This window comes from Cornus florida, unplaced genomic scaffold (assembly GCF_030987335.1).
Source record: "Cornus florida cultivar Cherokee Brave unplaced genomic scaffold, ASM3098733v1 CherokeeBrave_3.0.0_Hap2_Chr04, whole genome shotgun sequence".
NCBI classification, from domain to species: domain Eukaryota; kingdom Viridiplantae; phylum Streptophyta; class Magnoliopsida; order Cornales; family Cornaceae; genus Cornus; species Cornus florida.
The window spans coordinates 40,948,956-40,969,869 of NW_026775574.1; the positions used below are offsets into that span (position 1 = coordinate 40,948,956).

Sequence of the window (20,914 nt, forward strand, 5' to 3'; positions counted from 1 at the left end):
ATTAAAATCTCTAGATTTTCATACTTATCCAAATACTCTCAAATTAAAGTATGTTAAAGAACATGCCAAAACTTAATTTAAAAGCATATTACAAGTCAATTTCATGCAAGGTACGTCCATGAGAATTAAACTTTCACTAAAGATAATAATTAAAGAAAAAGTGCAATTCCTATTCAAATAAATCCAATTTAATATATGTTAACAAACATATCAAAGCCAAACTTTCTAGCATGCCACAATTTAATTCTAAGTTATATATCATCATGAGAATTAAATTTTAACCATAGAAATTAATTAAATTAAATTCTAGGACTTAAACCAAATCATGCATACAAGTTAGAAAAGCTTCTAAAATCATCAATACAACATGAATATAAACCTAAGACACCCCCTACCTTAATTTGAGATGAAAATCTTAAAAGCCACCAAAATGGAACCGCTCCAAATTCGACGATACTTCGAGGTTTCATCAGGGACAACACGATGAACAAGAACCCCAAAGAAGCCCCATCAAAATCACAACTTGACTTCAAACCCAAACTCAAGAAATAGCCAAAATGAGATTCCAATCGGTGAATCGAAGGCCTCGCCAAGGCGAACATAAAACACTAAGGTACTACGGTGTTTCACTAAGGAGAAGAAGCTCAAAAGAGGAGAGAGAAGGTGGCAGCCATGGCTGCCATGGAATTCGGCCAAGAGAGAGGAGAGAGAGGGAAAAATCTTATTTTTCTTTCTAGGACCCCATATTTATAGAAAAACTCAAAAAGTGACCCGAACGGGCCTTGCCAGGTCCGGAAAAGTGGAATTTGAGCAGACGCGCTCAAACGACAAAACTCCATGAACAAAAAGGAACCAAAATGAGAAAATATGAACAACAGAAGAAACGGCGTCGAAAACTGAGTCCCGAGCAGAGAGACATATCTTGAACAAGTTCAGCGGTAACTAGAGCTAAAAACCCTGAAACTGGAGAAAAACAACCAGAAGGGAATTCTAAGAGTACACGACTTGATGAAAAGTAAAAATGAATCCCATACTAGGATCCATGCTCAAAACAAGGCATTTAGCAATAACTTTTATTAATTGCACAATGGCCCCTCCAAAAAGTGAAAACTGCACAATTAGCCTAGAATGAAAATATCTTCCAAAAATATTTTCTTAAAAACCCTTGAAATAAAATATCTTCAAAAGATATTTACGAAAAATACCCCAAGAAAATGAAATGTTTCTGAAGAACTGTGCATCCATGCCCCCATGGACACCGGAAGCAACCAGAGTACCTTTCTACAAAAGTAAAGATACGTATTTCGTGGAAACCACTTAGAATGAAGATATGTGAAGTCAAAAACCAACCATGAATACAAAAAGTGAGGTTATTGATGAGCGCTGAAAAGGGCGCATTTAAACCCCTTAAGCTTAGGTGTTCTAGGACCTTTATATATCTTATTTTCCCGCTTTACATTGATTTCGTGTTATTTCCATTTTCAGATACTTATCCCTAAAATAAGCTAACTCAGCCAAATAAGAGCAAAAATGAAGTAATTCTGGGATGAATCAAAGAAATGAGCAAAGTAGAGCACAAGGAAGCAAAAGGTGGAATTTCAGCAACTTCGATCGATCTCAAGAAAAGTTTGATCGATCCAACCTTCATCGATCTCAGCACTTCCAGATGAATCTGAGCCACGTTTGTCCCTATTCAAAAATCTCAAAGTTCAATCGATCCAACTTCATTCTCTGATCGATCGAACCATCTTGTCCTTATCCAAATGATTGATCTTATCTAGCTGTACCACCCTACCATACACTTTTGTCCTTTTCCCAAAAATATCTTTAAAATATCTCAGATTTCTTTTTATCCAAAAAGGCGCCGCCATAGAGGATCGATCCAGCTTCAGTTCGATAGATCTCAGCCATGTTCGATCGATCCAAGGTCAAGGTTCAATCGATCGAACTTCCTCCAGTGCGAAAAAGTTAAATTGCCAACTCATAAAAAGTTATCCTTTATCCAATCATTGGGAGAATATTGGAGTACGTGCCAGATCATTTTTGGGTGTCACCTAACCTACAAAAAAGGAGGATTTGAGCAACTTTTGAGGGGGGATTCACACACAACCATAGGAGGAGATTTTTAGAGAATTCTTAGTAAGGAAGCAAAGGAGATGAGGAGGCTAGAGACACCATTGGAGGCTCTTCATCAACCAATGAGCAGATTTCTTCCATGGAACTTGCCCTTGAGGGTTGGAAGACATCATCCATGAGTGGCTAGACATCCTCTTGGGCTAGAGTTAGCACTAAGCATGCTTTCTACATCTTAATTTATGTATTTTTTAGGGGATTTGTATTGTGATATATGTTTTGACACTTTATTATATATAGATCTTGTTTATTCAATGATTTATATGGTTTAATGCTTCCAATTCATCATTTCATTCTATCCATATGTCTATGTATGCTAGAATAGATGTTCATGTGTTTGTCTCTATTTCTTGTGTTATTGATGCATGTCTATGTGTGTTGATGCTATAGATCTAGAGATTGTCAAGACATAGTGCTTAATGTCATGTTCTTGTGATTTATTTGATGGTTCATACTCATTTCTTGATGGATTGTACCTCTCCCTTAGTTTAATTAGTTTAATTTCATGTCATTAGCTTAATTGTAGTGTAGTTGTAGTGTAGTTGTTAAATGGGAGGACAATCCATGCTTGTGGTCTGATGTTCCATGCTTTTAAATGCAAGTAACATATGTCTCTAAAATTGTGATGTGTTTGGATTGTGAGCTTAATGAAATGATTAATGGCTTAGTTTGATATATTGTGCTTTTCATCATGTTGCTTAGACAATATATGCTTAATTGGTCATGCTTGCTAATTGAAACAACCAAACACACACACACAAATATTGCAACACATATCCTCCCCTCATTAATCATTCATTAAAGGTGTAGAAAAGTATGCTAAGTGGTGATCTCTAAACCCCAAGATTTCTCTCTCTCTCTTATTCACTTTATTGCATCATTATTTACTTTAGTTTAATTTGCATCTAGTGTAATTCAACCATCAACCAATCTTTTGATCACTCGACCTACTAACCCTAATCTTGATTCCTCAACCGTGTACGACCCACCAATCCCTTGGGGCGATCCTTACTTGCCCTAACTATATTTTTAGTGAAAGGTAGTAGTGGCAATTTCTAAATGTAAAACTTGGCCATATTCATCATAGCTCTACACTATTATCAATTTGGTGGTATGCGACAAAACACCACCAAGTTTTTGGCGCCGTTGCTGGGGATTGATTGAAGGCAACGTCATATTTGTGGAATCAATTAGGAATTAGTACTCTTTTAATCGTGTCTTTACTTTGCTTTTTATTTTCTTTTAATTACTCATTGTGTTTGTTCTTGTTTGACAAGGAGTATTGAGCTAGGAAGCAAGTAAAGGAGCATTCAAGCAAAGGAACTAAGCAAAGAAGGAAAAAGGCTAAAATCATAAAAAATTGCTAAGCTAAAAGCTAAAAGAAATTTGAAGTTGAAGTGCTAAAGGACCTTTGTGAGCTTTTCCTTACTTAACCCTTAGTTAAATCGTCGGCCCGCGTGGAGGCTTGTATTTCAATTCTTAGATAAATCATGAGCCCGCGTGGAGGCATTGTACTGTTCTTTACATATTTTTGAAAGCATGGGAGTATAGGATCATTGTATGTGGAGGAAGTTTATTGATTGAATTGTTGAGAAGTGTTTGTCATTATTGTTTGATGTGTTGCATTGTGCATGCATGGTCGTAGATCATTGAGACCCACTCTTGTCCCTTTAAATTTTCATCTTGAATCCGTTGTTCGAAACCCTATGGGAAAAGGAAGTTTTAGTCAATCCATTTCATCAATGGAAGGACATAATGAGGACCATGTGGAGGACCTTGGTCACATAGACCAACAAGGTATCCTTCACCCCAATGTGCATCATGATAACATGCAAGTACCATTAGGCATGCCGAGGCCATTTGTTCATCCACCACAACAACAAGACCAAGTTCCATTGGGAATGCCAAGGCCAATCTATGCTCCACCACCTCCCATCATTCAAGGAAATCAAGGTGCCCATGTTGCACCTCCAATTGCTAATCCACCTCTTGCTTTAAGAGATCACTACGTGCCTAATGAATATAATGCACCCACATGCATTCAATTGCCACCATTTAGAGCGCACCACTATGAAATCAAGCCACAAACCATACAAATGCTTCCTAATTATCATGGACTTCCAAGTGAAGAACCTTACAAGCATTTGGATGAGTTTCTTGAAGTATGTTCCACCGTTAGATATACGGACATGCCGGAAGAGGTCTTAAAGCTTAAACTTTTTCCATTCACCCTTAAAGACAAGGCAAAATATTGGTCTAACAATCTTAGGCCTTTTTCAATAACTTCTTGGGCAGAAATGCAACAAGAGTTCTTGAAGAAGTACTATCCGGTTTCTAAGACCAATGCCATGAGAACTTCAATTAGGGAATTTTCACATGGGGATGGGGAAAAATTTCATGAGGCATGGGAACGCTTTAATGAATTGCTTAGGAAGTGTCCATATCATGACATGCCCAAATGGCAATTAGTTCAATATTTCTTTGAGAGCTTATCGGATAATTACAAGGGCATGGTTGATGCTTCCATGGGTGGCTTTTACATTGATAGGCATGAGGATGACGTGCGGCGTCTTTATGAGAGCATGAGTGAAAATTCTTTGCATCGAACTTTATCTTCGAAGAATGGTAGAAATTCTAGTGGTAGGAAGAGTGTTGGCTTACATCAAGTCGACCACTCCAATGAAATTGCCGTTGAGATGAAATCATTATCTCAAAGGTTTGATTAATTCTTGATCAACCAAAACTCGGCAAATCAAATTTCTTCCTTCCCTAACCATTCTCATCATGCATCTAATGAGACATGTATGACTTGTTCAAGTGTTTTACATTCTACTTCCAATTGTCTCCAAGGACATGTGCAAAGTGAGCATCATGAATAAGTCAATGCAACTTTTGTTAATCAAGGGAACAATCCTTATGGCAGTCACTATAATCCTAGTTGGAGAAATCACCCGAACTTCTCTTGGAAAAGCCAAGGGGAGGGCTCAAACCCTTCCCAAGGTGGTTTTCAAGGAAAGTATATTCCACCTCCAATGCAAGCCAAGGTTCCCAGGTTTTAGATCATCATACTAATCACAAGGAAACCAATTTTCAAATTCTCATTTTCCCAATCAATCATTTTCCCAAGGAAATGTTAGAAGTCCCACTTTTGAAGAGAAAGTTTTAACCGCTTTGGGCACTTTAGAGGCAAACACATAATTACATCATTCTCACTCTTAATCCATTGCAAAGCTAGAAACCCAAGTAGGGCAAATAGCTAGCACTTTAAATGTAAGAGAGAAAGGGAAAATGCCTTTGAATGCCCCACAAAAGCAACAATGTGTTGTGAAGACTCATTCCTCATTGGAAGGTCACATAATAGAGCATGTCAATGCGGTGACTACCTTGAGAAGTGGGAAGATTGTGGACAACCAAGTGGGTATGTCCAATGAAGAAAGTGAACCGGTGCAACCACAAGTTGACACCCGTCCCGTTTCATATCATATACCTCCTTCATTGCATATGCATGATCTTTCAAATGAGAATGTGTTGAAAAGTGATTTGAAAAGTGATTTTGAAAAAAGAAATTTGCAAAATGATTTGAAAACTTCTTGTGTTGAAGACACTTCTAAGAAAAATTCTGAAAAGGTTTTTGAACCAAAAGCTCCATTTTCGGATGCCTTAAAAGGATCCATTTCAAATGACAAGCAAAAGGCCAAAATAAATGAAATCATGGATGTGTTTAGGCAAGTGAAAGTCAATCTTCCGCTTTTGGATGCGATCAAGCAAATTCCGGCTTATACTAAATTCTTAAAAGGCTTATGCACCCAAAAGAGGAAGAATAAAAGCCAAGCACCTAGGAAAGTGGTCTTAACCGAGCAAGTAAGCTCAATTTTGCAGCATAACACTCTTCCGAAGTTTAAGGACCCGGTTCACCTACCACTTCATGCATCATTGGAGATCATATCATTAATCGGGCTCTTCTTGACCTAGGAGCAAATGTTAATCTTCTTCCATACTCGGTGTATGTCAAATTAGGCTTAGGAGAATTGAAACTGACATCGGTGGTTTTACAACTTGCCGACCGATCAATCAAAAAGCCTAGGGGTATCATTGAGGATGTCTCGATTAAAATTGGTAAATTCTTCTTTCCCATTGATTTCGTTGTCATTGACACGAAACCGGTCCCGAATCCTAAGAGCCAAATTCCCGTTATCATTGGCCGTCCTTGAGATACCCCTCAGATCCGAGACACGGGTTGATCAGGCCCAGGCCCAAACCCGAGGGAATATCAAACAATTAATATTTTATAATGAACACGGAATACAAAATAAATTAAGAAATGAAATTAAAGCTGGAAGGAACTAAAAATAGAATCCGCAAAATATTATAATTATTAAAATCCATCAAACCCAAACTCCAAAACTCCATCAGTTTACAACTTGGGAATCCATCTCTAGTGGACCCCTATTAAACATCCAAACGGAAGATAGAACAAATGTAATAAACGTCCAGAAATAAAACTATAGAGAGAGCCCTACATCATCGGAAGAGTGAATAGAGACCTCTGCTCAGCACGAACACGTTTAAGCCTGGAACTGTCGTGTACCTGAAAAATAGAAGCGCGCAAGTTCTATACTACTACAATCCAAACAGAGGCCCGATACGCATGTACATCCTAAACAATTCAACAATAGCTAATAGTCCGTAAATATATATATAGTCACACTAAAGGACTCTCACTGGACTTCAGGCCGGTCTCAACCTGAATAGAGGTAACATGCTAAAACGCACACGAAGTGGGCATATGTACCTATACCTAAACAGGGTACACCTCCAACCATCGTAGCCAGCTACACATCCTGATGCATATACACTCCCTAGCCATCGGTCCTGAGGCTCAAGCTCATACCGAGGCACCATAACAGTACATATATAAAATCCATCCCAAATCCCTGGTATTGCCGCTCAACAAGTAGTTGCCATGACAATACAAATCCACGGGACTTAACTTTTAGTTAATCCCATCCTTATTCCAAGTAGGTGGGTAATGGTATTGTTTTAAAAACCAAACCCATCCTTAGTATGCCACCATCCCATACCGGTGCCTACTTTCCAATCCTCCAGTAGTCAATAATACCAATAAATCAAGTATATATCAACTAAATTCCAACATCCAACATTCAATGTTAGCAGTGACAAAATAAGCATTGATAAACAGGGTCACAACAACAACATATACATGCCCAATTTAAGTTGTTCCCTTTAGTCTAATATAAAGACAGAATTAATTAAAACTTCCATTTAACACCTTATAGATGACATACAGATATGTAGGGTATGTATCACAAAATCCTAACCTCCACAGTTGATACTAACTGTGATAATGTAAGCATCAAAACAATATTCACAGTATGTATGTAGACATGCTCAAATTATAGTGTTCCACAAAACCGATCTAGTGTTAAACTCAAATCCTCCTAGTATTTAAGTTCCAACAGTTGCTATTACAGAAGTTAAGATAGCTATCATCTAGACCCATCCTTCCAATAATTTATACTAGCAGTGGTAAGGAAAAACGTGAACCACAGAACCACAATGCATCCACAAACATGCTTAGTCTAGGTTGAACAAGCATACAACACTACTGTAACTACCAGTTTCATAGCAGAACAGATATCATTTTAGTTTGGTTTAATCTTCATTAATCCTGGAATCATTTAAGAGTGCAAAGAGTATGAAGCCTAAGGGAAAGAGTAAGGATAGAATCTTGCCTCAGAAACTTTTGTTCAAAGTTTCAACGTCGTCTTCTTAAAAAATCCCGCACGAGTTCCAAAACCCGGTTACTGTTCATGGGTACGAAACACTATTCCTAAACTCAAAATCTGATCTCAACCGTTTAGATTATGCGACACTGAGTCATGAATCTATCCTCCAAATTTCAGCTCGATCGGACCACGGATGAAGCGGGATCGGATGTTTGATGAAATCTGGGCAGAATGGAAAAAAACCTGTGCGACCCAGTTACTGTTCACGAGTACGAATCACTGTTCCTGAGGTCAAACTCTGATCTCCACCGTTCAGTTTGTGCATCACTGAGTCGTGAACCTCTCCTCCAAAATTCAGCTCAATCGGACGACGGACGAAGCAGGATCGGGGCTTTGATCAAACCTTGGCAGAATGTGAAAAATTGCGTTTTTCCTTCTCCACTTCCACAAAACGTGTGTTTTGTTTAAAAAAAAACCCTACACAGACGTCTACCTTATACTTATAGAGTTTTCCTAAACCCTGGGTTCATTTAAGTCCAACTCACAATCCTAACCGGCCCATCCAATTAACGTAGAAACCTACGACGGCTATAATATAAAACCCTAATTTATACTGTAATTAAAACCCTAGTTAGATGTATTTACCTAATTACCCTATTCACCATTAAATACTTAACAAATAATCTAATTGAATAAAATAATAATTAGTAAACCCAATTAAACCAAATAAGACACACATAGAATAATTAAACCAATTACACTTAAACCATTAATACCAATTAAATAATTAAAACACTAACAAGTAATTCCAATCAAATAACTAAACCAATTACACTTAAACCATTAATGCCAATTAAATAATTAAAACACTGACAAGTAATTCCAATCAAATAACTAAAAATAAATATCATTTAAATAAATTAAATCACCACAAAAGAAAACAATTAAGCACCTAATAAAAAAAATAATGACACATAATCAAATAAAATGCACTTAAATAATAAATTAAATACCATTAAATACCAGGAATATCCTTTTTAAAATTAGGGGTATTACATTCTTCCCCTCTAACAAAAGGAATTCCGTCCTCGGAATTCACTCTTACCTTCTTCCAATATTTCAGGAAACCGTGAGTGAATGACATCCTCTCGTTCCCAAGTGGACTCAGACTCATTGTGATGACTCCACTAAACACGAACCAAAGGAATAACCTTATTACGAAGAATCGGATCTCGTCGGTCGACAATACGACACGGTGGCTCTAAATAAGTTGCATCTGGTTGCAACGCAATCTCCCCAACATCGATATGCTGATACCGATCCTCATCTCGAAGAAATTTCCGCAACATGTAAACATGAAACACGTTGTGGACGCGATCCAAAGTATCCGAAAGTGCCAATCGATAAGCAACAGCTCCAATGCGATCCGTAATCATGAATGGACCAACAAATTGCGGTGACAACTTCCCTTTCTTCCCAAAGCGCATAACACCCTTCATAGGAGACACTTTGAGTAGAACCTAATCCCCAACCTGAAACTCCAAAGCCCGAGTACGACGATCAGCATAGCTCTTCTGCCAACTTTGGGCAGTACGCATGCGATCTCGAATAAGAGCAATCTTTTCAGAGGTATCCTTGATGAACTCAGGACCTAAGAATCGATTCTCTCCAACCTCCATCCAACAAACAGGTAACCGACACGGTCGACCGTAAAATGCCTCAAATGGTGCCATACCAATAGTCTTCTGGAAACTATTGTTATAAGCAAACTCCACAAGTGGCAAATATTCCTCCCAGTGGCCCTTGAAATCCAGAACACACGACCGAAGCATATCTTCCATAATCTGATTCACCCTCTCAATCTGTCCGTCAGTCTGAGGATGATAAGCCGTACTAAGGTGTAACTCCGTACCTAAAGCCTGCTGAAAACTCTTCCAAAATCCAGATACAAAGCTCGAATCCCTGTCCGATATAATAGACAATGGAATGTCATGTCGCTTCACAATCTCTGAAATGTAAAGCCTCGCCAACTGCTCCGAAGTGTAGTCAGTGCAAATAGGTAAGAAATGAGCTGACTTGGTCAACCTATCCACAATGACCCATATGGAATTATGCCCCTTGAAAGAATTTGGCAACCCTTCCACAAAATCCATAGATATGCTCTCCCATTTCCACTCCGAAATTGGTAGTGGCTGTAGAGCTCCTGGCGGCCTCTGATGATCAATCTTAACCATCTGACAAGTACTACATTGAGAAACAAAAAGAGCAATGTCCCTCTTCATACCTGCCCACCAAAACTGCCGCTTCATATCTTGATACATCTTATCGCCTCCTGGATGAACAGAGAACTCAGAGTGATGAGTCTCAGTCATCACATCCTTCCTCAAATTATCAGCAGAAGGTACCACTAACCATCCCTTGTACCTTAAAACCTTGCGAATGATGGAAGGTGTAACCACCATGCAAGCCATAAAAGCATCCGATAACTCATCCACTCTTTAAAGCATTCCACTCAGTAGTGAATAGAGCAGAAAGACTACCAACAGGTCGGCGACTGAGTGCATCCGCCACTACATTCGCTTTCCCTGGATGGTACTGTATAGAAAAATGATAGTCTTTTACAAACTCCAACCACCTGCGCTGTCTCATATTTAGCTCCCGTTGAGTGAACAAGTACTGCAGACTCTTGTGATCACTGAATAATCTGAAGGACTCACCTAACAGATAATGCCTCCAAATACGCAAGGCAAAAACCACTGCTGCCAACTCCAAACCATGTGTTGGATAATTAAGCTCATGAGGCTTAAGTTTCCGAGATCCATAAGAAATCGGTCGCTCCTCCTGCATCAATACACATCCAAGACCCTGCAACGAAGCATCCGTGTAAACAAGATACTCTATCCTGCTCTGCGGAGTAGCCAAAACCGGTGCAGAAGTCAGCTTCCTTTTCAGCTCATCAAAAGCTCGCTGGCAGTGTTCATCCCACACGAACTGTACACCCTTCTTGGTCAGATGAGTGAGTGGTCCTGCTATCTTGGAGAACCCCTGGATGAATCTCCTGTAATATCCTGCTAGACCGAGAAAACTCCGAATCTCAGTAGGTGATGTAGGCTGTCCCCACTCAACCACCGCTGAAACCTTGGCCGGATCCACTGCTATCCCCTTTTCTGACACCACGTGACCCAGAAATTTCACCTCCCACTGCCAAAATTCACACTTCTCGAACTTGGCATATAACTGGTGCTCACGAAGCGTCTGCAAGATTATACGAAGATGTCTAGCATGATCATCCTCCGACCGAGAATAGATCAAGATGTCATCAATAAAGACAATAACAAACTGATCCAAATAAGCCTGGAAGACTCTATTCATTAAGTCCATGAATACTGCAGGTGCATTAGTCGTCCCAAACGGCATAACTCGAAACTCATAAGAACCATATCACGTGAGAAATGCTGTCTTAGGAACATCCTGCTCCCTGACCCTCAGCTGATGATACCTAGAACGCAGATCAATCTTGGAGAAATATGTGGCTCCCCTTAACTGATCAAATAAGTCATCAATCCTAGGCAAAGGATACTTATTACGAATCGTAACCTTGTTCAACTCCCTGTAATCTATACACAGACGAAGCGAACCAACCTTCTTCTTTACAAACAGAACCGGTGCTCCCCAAGGTGATGTACTCCTACGAATAAAACCCTGGCTGAGTAACTACTGAATCTGATCCCTCAGCTCTCTCATCTCTACCGGTGCCATCCTATAGGGTGCCCTAGCAATAGGCGCAGTGCCTGGAGCTAAGTCTATCACAAAATCGATCTCGCGACTAGGTGGCAACCCTGGAATCTCCTGAAATACATCCGGGAAATCCTGTACAATCGGTATGTTATCCAATGACACAGTAATCCCCTCCTCATTTTCTTCCTCCACATGGAACAAATAGGTGCTACCGCCCCCTTTAGAACGTGGCATAGCTACTACATACATATCCTGACCAGGTATGGTAAAAATAATAGATCTATCAAAACAAACAACTTGGGCATGGTAGTGAGACAACCAATCCATCCCAAGTATCACATCATAAGTGTGCATGTCCAGGACCAATAGATTGGCTAGAAATTTGAGTCTGCCAATATCTAGTGTCACAGGCCCATCATTCTCATGTATAATAGCTGTATCACCCAATGGTGTAGAAATACCCTGAGGTCTAGTGCATACCCTCGTCCTCATCCCAGACAAAACAACAAAAGTCCTAGCTACAAATGAGTGTGTAGCACCCGTATCAAATAAAACACGTCCATGCAAACCATGAATAAGAAACTTACCCTCAATAGTCTGAGGTGCCTGAACATCCTGTGGCATGGGGTTATACACCCTGCCATAGTGCAACTACTGTGGTGCCTGTCCCTGAGTCTGCAGCGGTGCCGGTAAAGCCAGATGTGTCTGTCCCTGAATCCGTGGAACCTGTGGAGCTGGTAGAGGCACTGGCGCCCTCTGTCCCTGCTGTACATACTGTCTCTGTCCCTGTCCTTGTCCTGCTTTAGGACACTGCCTGGTGGTATGACCATACTCTCCACAAGTATAACAACTACCCTGGAAAGTACCAAATGGCCTCCTCTGTCGGTTAGCCTGTGGCTGACCCTGTCCTGCCTGTGGTCCCCCATTCTGTTGCCTCTGAATAGGTGCCCCATTCCGGTGAGCATCTAAACCACCTTTGTGCTTCTTCCAAGGCTGTTGTCCTTAGAACTTGCCTTTGTCATTCTGCCGGTGACCATTGCCATTCCCCTTTTCAGCTGACTGATTAGTAGAGGATTGTATGAGCTTTCATGTTGGAATTGAGCATTTTGCTTAAGTTTGATCGATCTCCAAGGAGTATTCGATCAATCGAACTTCTTCCTGGATCTAACACTTAAAAAAATTTTCGACCTGTATTCAACCTGCATCCAAATCACCTCTCTGTCCCATTGATCGAATTTGTTCTCAAATCGAACAAAAGTCCTTAGATCGATCCAAACTTTAAGTTCGATCGATCTTTAGTTCTAACACTTAGACAAATTTTGAGCCCGCATAAACCTGCATATTTCAGCTCTCTGTCTCATCGATCGAAGACATTCATAGATCGATCTAAACTTCTTCGATCGATCCAACTTCACCATTGGATCGATCTGTAGTACCCAACACTCAGAAAATTTCTGAACCCAAAAACCTGCATATTTTTACCTCTCTGTAATATCGATCGAACATTTTGTTCAGATCGATCTTTGTTCTTCATCTCACTATCTTTGACTTTGTTTTGACTTTCAAATTTTAAAATACAAAAAGATTTTATTTTATTTTATTTTTCAAAAACCCAAAAATATTTTCAATTTTTAATTTTTAAATTTTTCAAAAGTTTCAAAAATTCTAAATATATATATATATATATATATATATATATATATATAAATCCTAAAAATATTTTTACTTTTTATTTTATTTATTTTAACTTTTTATTTTTCAAAAATCCCACAAATATTTTGTCACTTTAGAGGGAAGATCGATGTCAGTTCGATCGATCTGAGGATTCAGTTCGATCGATCGAACTGGCAAGGGAATGTTTTTAAAAATCGATTCAGGGTTATTCGATCGATTTCGCAAGAATCGATCTCAGACCCTCGTTCCCACTTCGCCGCTGCATCCCATTTTCTCCATCTCCGGCGAGACTCCGGCGAGCATCCCAAGCATCGAATCTCTCTCTCTCCTCTCGGATCTTGATTCGCATCTCACCCCCCTTCGCATCTCCACTTCTCTCTTGATTCCGATGAGATCCGAATCTCACTCTTATGATTTTAAGCTTCGATCTGATGCACACATGCTTTAACTTTTAGATCTAGGTTGTTTTCATGATGAATATTGCCATAGATGAAGCTTCAACCTCTTTGTATATATGTGTATATACATATGTATATATGTTTTATATTTTCTTGATTTTGATTTGATTTCAGAGTTATGGGCCAAATCTAGTGACTAGGATTAATGCTAGTTGTGTTGATGTGCCCACGACCATGTTCCTGAAGGCCCTGTGCCATCCACGTCACAGATTTGTGACTTTTCGTTTTCTGTTACAGAGTTCAATCGATCGAACATCTTTCTCCGATCGATCTAAGTGAGATCGATCCTACTCATTTTTGTGATCGATCGAACTTTTATCGATTTCTCATTTTTAAGATTGATCCAAGTGAGATCGATCTCACAACTTTTGTGATCGATCGAACTTTACAGATTTGCAACACACACTTCATCCATCATATATTGTGTTTCATGATATCTCATACATGCCCAATGCCTGTGTTTTCCACATTGGATGCATTTCATACTTTTCTTGTCTAGCATGTTTCACATCATGTCACTTATTCCTTGTCACTTGCATAGATTCATATTCTTTATCTATTTTGTCTATCTTATTTGACATACATGATTCTATGAACTGTGCTTTAATTCTTTATATCGGCACTGACTTCCTTTGCAAGTTTTTTTTTTCTTTTTTTTTTTAAACGGTTTTGTTGAGCTCTGAAAAGTGCGCATTTAAACCTCTTAAGCTTAGGTGTTTTAGGACCTTTATCTATCTTATTTTCCCACTTTAGATTGATTTCGTGTTATTTCCATTTTCAGGTACTTATCCCTAAAATAAGCTAACTCAACCAAATAAGAGCAAAAATGAAGCAATTCTAGGATGAATCAAAGAAAGGAGTAAAGTAGAGCAAAAGGAAGCAAAAGGTGGAATTCCAGCAACTTCGATCGATCTCAAGAAAAGTTCGATTGATCCAACTTTCATCGATCTCAGCACTTCAAGATAGATCTGAGCCATGTTTGTCCCTATTTAAAGATCTCAAAGTTCGATTAATCCAACTTCATTCTCTGATCGATCGAACCATCTTGTCCTTATCCAAATGATTGATCTTATCCAACTGTACCACCCTACCAACCACTTTTGTCCTTTTCCCAAAAATATCTTCAAAATATCTCAGATTTGTTCTTATCCAAAAAGGCGCCACCATAGAGGATCGATCTAGCTTCAATTCGATAGATCTCAGCCATGTTCGATCGATCCAAGGTCAAGGTTCGATCGATCGAACTTCCTCCAATGCAAAAAAGTTAAATTGCCAGCTCATAAAAAGTTGTCATCGATCCAATCATTGAGAGAATATTGGAGTACGTGCCAGATCATTTTTGGGTGTCACCTAACCTACAAAAAAGGAGGATTTGAGCAACTTTTGAGGGGGGATTCACACACAACCATAGGAGGAGATTTTTAGAGAATTCTTAGTAAGGAAGCAAAGGAGATGAGGAGGCTAGAGACACCATTGGAGGCTCTTCATCAACCAATGAGCAGATTTCTTCCATGGAACTTGCCCTTGAGGGTTGGAAGACATCATCCATGAGTGGATAGACATCCTCTTGGGCTAGAGTAAGCACTAAGCATGCTTTCTACATCTTAATTTATGTATTTTTTAGGGGATTTGTATTGTGATATATGTTTTGACACTTTATTATATATAGATCTTGTTTATTCAATGATTTATATGGTTTAATGCTTCCAATTCATCATTTCATTCTATCCATATGTCTATGTATGCTAGAATAGATGTTCATGTGTTTGTCTCTATTTCTTATGTTGTTGATGCATGTCTATGTGTATTAATGCTATAGATCTAGAGATTGTCAAAACATAGTGCTTAATGGAATGTTCTTGTGGTTTATTTGATTGTTCATACTCATTTCTTGATGGATTGTACCTCTCCCTTAGTTTAATTAGTTTAATTTCATGTCATTAGCTTAATTGTAGTGTAATTGTAGTGTAGTTGTTAAATGGGAGGACAATCCATGCTTGTTGTTTGATGTTTTATACTTTTGAATGCAAGTAGCATATGTCTCTAACCTTGTAATGTGTTTGGATTGTGAGCTTAATGAAATGATTAATGTCTTAGTTTGATATATTGTGTTTTTCACCATGTTTCTTAGACAATATATGCTTAATTGGTCATCCTTGCTAATTGAAACAACCAAACACACACACATAAATATTGCAACACATATCTTCCCCTCATTAATCATTCATTAAAGGTGTAGAAAAGTATGTTTAGTGGTGATCTCTAAACTCCAAGATTTCTCTCTCTCTTTTATTCTCTTTATTGCATCATTGTTTACTTTAGTTTAATTTGCATCTAATGTAATTCAACCATCAACCAATCTTTTGATCACTCCACCTACTAACCCTAATCTTGATTCCTCAACCGTGTACGACCCACCAATCCCTTGGGACGATCCTTACTTACCCTAACTATATCTTTAGTGAAAGGTAGTAGTGGCAATTTCTAAATGTAAAACTTGGCCACATTCATCATAGCTCTACACCACTATCAATTTGGTGGTATACGACAAAAAAAAACTACCAAGTTTTTGGCGCCGTTGCCAGGGATCGAACTCGGGTCACCCACGTGACAGGCGGGAATACTTACCACTATACTACAACGACCCCCAAATAGTGCTCATCAAGTTTTCAGCGCTCATCAAGTTTTGTTCCAAGTTTTCAAAATTTGACGAGCGCATTTCCAAGTGTTTAGAAAATGGACTTTTTAATGCGAGAGGTTGCTTCGCAAGGTCAAAATATGAATGTAGTTTCGGAAGCTTTTCTTGTCAAATTTACATTTATAATAACCACTACTACAACTAATGAAGTATAGTGAGTAGGGATCGTCCACAGAGATTATACGTGTTGGAATTTAACTTCAATTCTAATGTATCAATTGATTGTAAAAGATAGAGATTGGTTGATTAAACTAAGATGCAAGGAAATTAAAATGCAATTAAAGTAAACTAGTGAGAGATAGGGATTTAAGAGATATGAATAGAGGTCTTAGGGTGTTGGAATCACCCCTAAGCTCATGTAATTAACCACTTGCTTTCCATTAATGGGGAATACATTGTTGTGAACAAAATGCGACTACCAATTGCAATATTAAGCATGGACCATCAAATTAAAGAATGAATTGTCTACCTAAACTAAGTGTAGCACAACCCATCAATTCTAAGCATGACCCATCAAATTAGTAACAATTGTAGCACACATCAATCTAAAGAATCATGGAATTTGCAATAATAAGCCAAGGAATATCAAATAAAGTTTAGATTGTCTACCTACCTACAAGCATGAATTAAATTGTAGAACAACCCATCAAGCATAAGAATAATCCATCAAATTAATTGACAAACCCATTCAATGAAAACCCATGTCTAGCCATCACTAGATTCTCAATCAACCACACATAGACATGCAATTAATATAGAAAAACTAGTGTAGAGATCAATTCCCAAATAATCACACATAAGACAACATGTAATTACAAAGAGAATCAACAGGAAGAATTAAACCATATGAATCATGTGAGACATAATTCCCAATTTAATCACACATAGACATGTAAATAAACTAGAGAATTAATAGGAAGAATTAAACCATAGAAATCATAGAGATATACCAAGATTCATAAAATTCACAAGGCAAGAACACTAATCACAACAATATATATAGATCCCCAAAAATAGAAATACAAGGGTATAGATTACACAAGACTTAGGGCTTATCCAAGCCCTAAGTGTAGATCTAGCCAATCATGGAGGAGGTGGATGTGGTCATGAAACCCTCAAGGGTAAGCTCCAAACATGGCTCCATCTTCTTTTTCTTCTTCTTCTTCTTCTTTTTTGAAGCTCTAGAGAGAGAGATAGAGTGGATCTAGAGATAGATCTTGAGATATGCCTCCACTTCCCTCTTTTCTTCTAACCCTAATCTCTAACTTTCTAGAGAGAGAAACTAAAGAGAATATAGAAAATACAATGTAAAAGTATGGATCTCCCTACAAAAATGGTTTGATCTCTTATATATACAAGGCTTTGGGAGCCCAAAAATGTGAGAACTCGGCCCTAGAATCGTCCATTTGAAGCTCTGCCCAAGTTGGTTCGAAATGAGATTCAGATCTGCTTTTTAATAACTTTCGCGAACAGTTTGATCGATCTCAGAAAAGTTCGATCAATCAGAGAAAAGTTCGATCGATCAGAGTTCGATCGATCTCACTTTTTTCGATCGATCTCACTTGGTAGCTTTTCAACATCAGCCTCCTTTTGCTCCAAATTCTCACCAAGACTTAGTTTGACTCCAAAAAGGCCTTAAGAAACCATTTTTAGCCTGTTTTAACATTATTGACCTGAAATAAACAAAAACACAAATAAGTACTAAAACGGGTAAATAAAGATAGATGAATGGATTAAAATACCCTCGCTTAAGGGGTTTAAATGTGCATTTTTAAGCGCTCATCACACCCCAAACTTAAATATTGCTAGTCCCTAGCAATGAACTACAAAGTAAAGGAATGAAATGAACAACTAAACAACTACGAACTAGAAAGCAATAAATGGATAACGCCACTTTCGTAGGGAACACGATTGCATTTAGCGTATGCAATAAGCCTTTTAAACCCCTAGGTTACCCCTAGTGGACGAGTGAAGTCTCATGAGGGTTTTTAGAAATGATACCCACAAACATTAAGCTCATTCTCACAAAAGAGGCACCAATATTGCAAACAAGCATTGGGAGAAAACTACCTCAAGTATGCAATTTTTCAACCATTTCTAAGCAATCTCCCAAAATCTCAATATCAAGCAAACAAATATGGTCCTCCACACATCAAGAAAATGATCATGCAAATCAAAACAACCCTAGAATTATTTTTGAGTGGACCGGCATCAAATATGTTGCTATCTAAGCCAACTAAAGAAATGATCACATCGTTACCCTCAAACTAGTACACAAATCAAGTACCGATCATCAAGACAAAGAGTGGACCTTTTTTAAAGCTTTATTCATCTAGGTGTGATTATTCTTTTCACTCATCATTTTTTTTTTTTTTTATTGAGGATCAAAGATGGAAGCATGGTGCAATGTGTTGATCTATTAAGCTTTCTAGTGATTCATGAGGTCGAGCGTTAGGTCAATGACTCCCAAACTAGACGGCTTCAGGGCATTAGGCGTTCAAACACCCCTATGGACTTACAAGCTCAAATCAACTAGGTTACAAATCAAGACAACCTCCATTTAATCATTTCCCACTTTTCTCCATTTGGGAGAAGTCCTCACTTTTTTATTGCTTTTGTAACTTTTCATTTTTTTTTTTTTTTTTTTTTTGTATTCAATTATTAACCTAGAGTTTGGGCCCTCCACCTGTCGGCGCGAGAAGTTTAGTACTTGATGAGGCTAGAATCCCGGCTACTTAGTGAAAAGGGATTGTTATCCACCTTTATCAAGAATAAAAGCTTTCAATGCACTACAAGCTCAATTGGGATATAACCAATTCAATAATTGACAAAGCATGTACCCCACAAATGAATGCTAGTGTTCGTCTGTGCTAGTGTAAAATCCTAAAGTAAATCTCAAAAAAATCATAAAATCAGGATGATATGGACCACAAGTGCAAGTGAGATATCAATCTTTCGAAAAATTTACTCCTAAATGGCATCTACAAGGCATACAAGGAGTATTGGACTCTCAAGTCAAGTAATTTTTAAATTTTAAGCAATATAGTCCTCAAAAGATCAAAATTATAGTTAACATCAATCTCAAATCTCAATTATGCATTTAAAGTTCAACTTTAAGTAGAATGCAACAAGACACCTTATTGATGAACACTGAAAAGTGCGTATTTAAACCCCTTAAGCTTAGGCATTCTAGTACCTTTATCTATCTTACTTTACCGTTTTAGATTGATTCCGTATTATTTCCATTTTCAGGCACTTATCCCGAAAATAAGCTAACTCAGCCAAATAAGAGCTTAATTGAAGCAATTCTGAGATTGAACGAAGGAAGGAACAAAGTGGAGAAAGAAAGAAGCAAAATGAAGCAAAGCAGCAAGTTCGATCGATCCAAGTCCAAGGGTCGACTAATCGAACATCAATCGATCTCAGCACTTCAAGATAGATCCAAGCCTTGACCCAAAAGCATAAAGTTCCAAAAGGTCGATCGATCCAACACCATCCTTCGATCGATTGAACACCTTTGTCCTTATCCAAATGATTGATCTTATCCACAGCTGTACCACCACTAACCACTTTTGTCCTTTTCCCATAAATATCTCCCATAAATATCTCGAATTTGTCTTTTTCCAAAAAGCTCAGCCAGTTGGATCGATCCAGCCTAAGTTCGATCGATCTCACTTACTTTTGATCGATCTCACTTACTTTCGATCGATCGAACTTCCTCCAGTGCGAAAAAGTTAAAATTCCATCTCATTGAAAGTTGTCCTTTATCCAATCATTAGGGAATATTGTGTGCATGACCCCAGCTCATTTTGGGTGTCATTTTGACCTACCTATATAAGGATAAGGATTACTTTTTCAAGAGGAGGCCAACATTACTTTTCATATCATCTCTTGGAGAGGAAGCTCAGAGGAGGAAGAGGCTAGAGACACCATTGGAGACTCTTCATCAACAAGGAGCAAATTTCAACCATGGAGTTAGCCCTTGAGGGTTGGAGCATCATCATCATGAGTGGCTAGACATCCTCTTGGGGCTAGAGTTAGCCCCAAGCATGCTTTATATATCTTAATCTTGTGTATTATTGAGGGATTAGTGTTGTAATTGATGTTTTGACACTTTGATATATATAGATCTTGTTTATTCAATAATTTATGTGGTTTAATACTTCCAATTGGTTATTTCATTCTATCCATATGTCTATGTATGCTAGAATAGATGTTCATGTGCTTATCTCTAGATTTTATGTTATTGATGCATGTCTATGTGTATTAATGCTATAGATTTAGAGATTGTCAAAACATTATGCTTAAAAGAATGCTTTTGTGATTCTCTTGATGGTTTATGCTTACCTCTTGATGGATTGTGCATTTCCCCTAGTTTATTTTTATGCTAGTAGTGTAGATGTAATGTAGTTGTAGTGTAGTGTTAAATGGGAGGACAATCTATGCTTGTTGTTTGGTGATCCAAG

The 20,914-nt window shown here is 38.2% G+C and overlaps 1 pseudogene; it reads right to left on the bottom strand.

Annotated features, from left to right (window-relative positions):
* Window positions 1-4,486: 4,486 nt before the first annotated feature.
* Window positions 4,487-4,585, bottom strand: LOC132305782 (small nucleolar RNA R71; annotated as a pseudogene).
* Between the last annotated feature and the right edge of the window lie 16,329 nt (window positions 4,586-20,914).